This window comes from Rana temporaria, chromosome 11 (genome assembly GCF_905171775.1).
Source record: "Rana temporaria chromosome 11, aRanTem1.1, whole genome shotgun sequence".
NCBI classification, from domain to species: domain Eukaryota; kingdom Metazoa; phylum Chordata; class Amphibia; order Anura; family Ranidae; genus Rana; species Rana temporaria.
In genome coordinates this window covers 68,070,163-68,076,162 of record NC_053499.1, presented here as the reverse complement: position 1 = coordinate 68,076,162, position 6,000 = coordinate 68,070,163, and positions in this window count along the sequence as shown.

Below are 6,000 nucleotides of genomic sequence, written 5' to 3'. Positions count from 1 at the left end.
TGACCAACGTCTTACCGAAAGTGTCACATTGGCTGTAACGTGACCGCTGTGACAGCCAATCACGACGGTCACATGATCTTAAGCCACACCCTGCCTCCAGGCATCTTAAACCTCTTAAAAAGTTGGGAGGCGCCCTGTGAAGAGGTTAATTGTACTCCAATGAACCTTGCTGATGAACATGCATAGATGCATGGCAATGCACCAACATACGCTGCCATGCTTTGCTGAAATGACACATGAACCTTTGTAGGTGGGTGCTTGTGCCTTAGGCCACTCATTCAAATAAATAGGTTGCCCTAACCCAATGCACACTTATGTACTGTAGCAGTATAAGTGAACAAATCTCTGCATTTAAGATGGCTATACAATATACAATTTTCTTGTTCAATTTCCTTTAGATTTACCTTCAACTATGTACCTGATTACAAATTCAAAGTGTTTAGGTTTGACCTCATATTATATGGTTTTGGTAAATCTAAAGGAAATTTGTACAAGAAAATTGCATAATGTATGGCCAGCCTTAGGCCTCGTACACACGACCGGACATGTCCGCTGAAACTGGTCCGCCGACCCGTGTCAGCGGACAGATCCGAGCGTGTTTACAGGCTAGCGGACAGATTTCCAGCGGACAAATGTTTCTTAGCATGCTAAGAAACATGTCAGCTGGGAAGCTGTCCGGCGGACATGTCTGCTTGTTAGTACGTCTAACCAGCGGACAGAAATCCCGCGCATGCGTCGAATTGATTTGACGCATGCGTGGAAGTATTGAACTTGCGCGATAGAGAACATCGGTGTCGTCTACGTCACCGCGTTCTCTGTCCGCGCTGATTTCGGTTTGATGGTGTGTACAGCCATCAGACCGAAATCTCCCAGCGGACATGTCCGATGAAAGCGGTCCGGCGGACCGTTTTAATCGGACTGTACGCTCGTCTGTACGGGGCCTCAGATTTATATCTTTGTCCAAGTGTTAAATGTAGAAGTTTAAAGAACTCCTCCACAAAACAAGTAAAATCGAATAATCTGCTGACGCGGTCAAAAAATAAATAGTCTGATGCTTCACCCCTGACATGTTTCGCATTGAAAAAGTGCTTTTCAGCACAGAACATGTCAGAAGTGACCCCTGCTACTATTCAATAAATAAGAAAAGTTGCTGCAGCTCAGAGTGAAAGGATTCATTAATTTTTCTGTCTGGATAACATTTATTTTTCTAAAGTGCCATGGATCTTAATACTTTCTTCTTGCATCTGTTTCAGCCCTTACTAAGTATCTACATGACTGCACTCCTGTGAAGGCTTATGTCATTTTTCAGGATGGCCTTCTTTATGGTGACAGTGGTAAAAAATGCCTGTAAATGAGTGACTTCACAATCACTTGTAGTTTCCACTGGAGAAGAGAGACCTTCATGTCATTATTACCTTAAAGAAAGCTGCAGCCTTAAAAATATTTAAAATTACTTTACCATTAGGCCTCATGTACACTCCTGCTGTTAAACGCGCGTTCAGAGGCAGTTCAATGTTCAATGTTATCTTATGTGACCATGTACACAGTCTCGTTTACAGTCGTTTTTAGACAGTTGCTTTTAACAGCGTTTCTTTGAAAGCAAAAAAATGAAAAAATGAGTTCAGACATCGGAGATTTCCACTTTTCAGACGCCAAACACGGCTAAACGCGGTACCGGTGTTTAGCCGCGTTTGCATTTACAGGGCACATTTACATCACCCACTAGAAGAGTGTTTTTACTCCTTTTTCGAAATGTTTGGCACATGTATTGTTTTGGTGGCATTGTTTTTGTATTTTGTACATTTGTTGCTTTTCTCTTTCAATAAGTTTTTATTAAATATTTCATATAGGAATACAGTCATCATATATACTTTTCAAAAATAGATATGGCACCTAGGATCATCACATAGCCGAATGCTAATAAATCTTGTAATGTTTAATACAATTAAATAAAATAATTCTTTGAGGAAAAAACAGAATAAGTAGTGACTGTCTGGTAGGTTAAATAAAGAAGTAAAATTAACTATCCTCATGACCCAAGAAGGTCATTCTGAGTAAACTGTGGCTCGGATTCGAGGGCAACGCGGAGACCAGACCCTCAGCACCCCGTATGGGATCCTGCTGTGCTAAGGGAAAGGTCCCCGACCCCCGTTCCTCGCCATCCCCCCCCGCACCACTCTCACTAGTGCGGGCGAGTGGAGTGCAGCGGGATGCGAAAAACCCACTATGAAATTCCCCCTACAACATTTGCTATAAATAGAGAAGTCTAACAAGACATTAAAGTGTCAGTATCATCGACCGTAATCCTATAAAGATCGCTTGGTTAAAAAAAAAGAAAACAAGAGGATCTAGTACCAAAGGGAAAGTCACATAAAGGTAATAGATTAGGAAATAGATAGAAGAAGAGGGGAAGAGGTCAGGGAAGGGAGGGGATATAGCATGTCTAACATAGGGCTAGGCGGCAGTCAAGCTGTGACTTAAACAGGTGCCAGAGGAACACCGATATAGTCAGCCCAAGGTCCCCAGGTTTCAAGAAACATCTCAAAAGAATCATCCAGAATGCTGGATAACTTTTCTTGGGTCATGACCCATGAAATTTTTTGCTTAGCCACCGATACCATCGGCTTGGGTTGCTTCCAGGATTTTGCAATGGCTATTTTGGCACCAAGCAGAATAAAGTGCATTAATTTTTGAGTAGGTTTGGCCAGTAGAGGGATATGGGCATTCAGGAGAGCTACCTCTGGAGACCTAGGAATCCGGGTCCCTGTCACTGTGAATATCATGTTGAAGATGATTCTCCAGAAGGAGCGAATCCTAGGGCACTCCCACCATATATGAGCCATAGTGCCTCTCAGATGACAACCCCTAAAGCAATTCGGGTTTCCATCTAGGTACATGACCGCTAATCTGGAGCATTTGTTGCTTTTATATGCACCTAGGTGCGCATTGTGTGCTTTTATTACCGTAAGTGCCTAGTTATGTATGCCTTGTCCCATTAAAGATCACATTTTTACATCTATACTGTGTTTGGCTTCTAAAGTCCCACCCAGGGGGAATATTTCCTTTTGTTATATTGCGTTTATAGGCGTTTTTAGTTTTTGGCCATTTAAAAACGCTTCTAAATTTAGAAACGCTTCTAAATGCAAACGCGGCAAAACACCGCTAAATGCAGAATGAAAACGCAGCAAAACGGGTGTTTTAAACGTGGATTACTATCTGTCAAGTTTCATAATTTAGGAGCAGTTGAAAAAATGGCCCATGTACATGGAGCCTAAAGCATATTTTTGTAACTGGTGTTAGAGTCCTTTAACATAGACCAGTGGTTCTCAACTCCACTAACAGGCCAGATTTTAAGTATTACCTTAAAGGGTCACTAAAGGAAAACATTTTTTTTGCTGAAATGACTGTTTACAGGGTATAGAGACAGAGGGCCAGATCCACAGATAATTAGATGGGCGCAGCGTATCAGAGATACGCTACGCCGCCGTACCCTACCTGACTGATCTTCGAATCCTCAAAGAATGGCGGCGGAATTCAAATCGGCGGTAGGGGGCGTGATTCATTTAAATGAAGCGCGTCCCCGCGCCGAATGAACTGCGCATGCATCGTTCCGAAATTTCCCGCCGTGCATTGCGCTAAATGACGTCGCTAGGATGTCATTTTTTTAACTTAAACGTGAGTTACGTCCATCCCTATTCACGGACGACTTGTGCAAAAAAAAATTCAAATTTCGACGCGGGAACGGCGGCCATACTTAACATGGCAAGTCTATCTAAACGCCGCAAAATACCAGCTTTAACTATATGCCGGAAAAAGCCGACTACAGATGACGTTAGAAAATGCGACGGCCGCGCGTATGTTCGTGGATCGTCGTAAATCGCTAATTTTCATACCCGACGCGGAAAACGACGCGAACTCCACCCAGTGGGCGCCGAAGTATTGCATCTAAGAGCCTGTCGGATCTTACCCAGATGCCGTCGTATCTTGGTTTGAGGATTCAAACTAAAGATACGACGCTGGAAATTTGAAAGTATGCCAGCGTATCAGTAGATACGCTGGCGTACTTGCTCTGTGGATCTGCCCCATAATAGTTAACTGATTTCTTTTAAAATTATTAAAAATAGATAAAAAACAATCATATAATGTACCTACAGTTTAGTTTTTTGCTGTTGTTTCCTGGTTCTCTGATGTACAGAGCCAGAGAGCCAATAGAGGGCAGGGAAGGTTTTGCAAAACGAAACTGGATTGGTGCTGAGGGGTTTTAGACACACCTCCTTGATTAGTCACCACAGTGAGAAATCTCCCAGTACTGTGGTGATCAGGAAACAGACAACCAGGAAGTGTCCAGAACAGAGAGGAATTAGAGCAACATCAAAGCAAAAACGAACAATGACTGCAGTAAGGTAAAGGAAGCTATTTAGCTAAAAAAGAAAATTCCTTTAGTGACCCTTTAAGAAGATGCAGACTATAATACTGCAATCACTGAGCAGCAAATTATATCTCCTGTGATGTATTTCAGTTATCTTGCAAACCTGGCCTGTTAGTGGATCCTGAAGAAAGGGGTTGAGAACCACTGACATAGGATAATCAGATCAGTCACATTTTTTTGCTTTAGAGGAAAATTGATGACTAGTGATTCAGGTTACATCAGTTTGCATACCTTCAATTCAGTTCATATCATTTGACAGATGTTCCTAAGGCCCCTTTCACACCAGTGGACCGATCCATTGTTCTTTATGGAGTGGTGGATGTCAGTGGACCTCCTTGAAGGCACAGGGGCACAATGGACACCCAGCATATAGAACAATGGCAGCAAAGGGTGTCCAGTGTGCCCCTGTGTCTTAAGGAGGGGTGGGCTCTCTCCAGGCTTACATGCCCTCTGCCTATCCATTATAATGCATGTGCGGCTACTATGGAGGCTCTCAAAATTTAGAGTTTGCAGATAAAATTGGGGTGCCGTGACAAGGGTCTGCAGCTTACACATGTATTTGCAAATGTGTGCAAACAAAATCCTTGTTTTTAACGCATACTGTTAGACAGTATAATTCAGTTGGTTGCAGGCTGGTCAGTAAGAAGAGTTGGGAAATTTTCTTTGCTTTTGTTTGACATGTGTCACCCTTCCTTGTGCTCCTTGCTACAAAGTCTAGTTATAGGTGGTTGTACATTTTAAATAATTAGCATCTTTAATATCTGCATAGCATCCATCTTTGACCACCTCAATACCGCATGCCGTCATATGTCGTCCTGGTATTGAGAAGGGGATATCTGAATAATGCCTGCAGCTACAGGCATCATTCAGATATCCTTTTTTTCAGCCGGCGATTCTGCGTACCATAAGAATGATCATAGTGGCAGTTCCGCTGTTTGATCTTTCTTATAGGCGGCGGGAGGGGACACCCCCCCTTCTGCCGCCATCCGGTGGCGGAAGGGGGGGCACCGGTCATCTCTATGATCGGCGAAGGCCCGGACACGACATTATGACGTCACACCCAGGTACCCGGAAGTAAATAAAGCCGCAATCACGGCTTTCGGCATGAGATCATGAATTTTTTTTCATGATCTCATGCTTTCAAGCCTGGAGGAGAGATGCGGGGTCTTATTGACCCTGCATCTCTCCACAAAGAGGACCTGTCACACACTATTCCTATTACAAGGGATGTTTACAGTAGTAGTTTTAAATGACTTTTCTTCCTTTAGAAATGTAATTTTGTGCAGAGACTGTTATAAACACGGGAAACATGCACTACTTTACAGGCATACTATAGACACCCCCCAGGTACGAAATTTGAAGGAATATTTTACTTTTAATGTTTCACTTTAAGCATTATTAACCACTTGACAACCGGGCCTATTTTGGCACTTTTCTCCTTCATGTAAAAATCAAACATTTTTGCTAGAAAATTAATCAGAACCCCCAAACATTATATATTTTTTTTAGCAGACACCCTAGGGAATAAAATGGTGGTCATTGCAACTTTTTTTCTCGCACTGTTTTTGCGC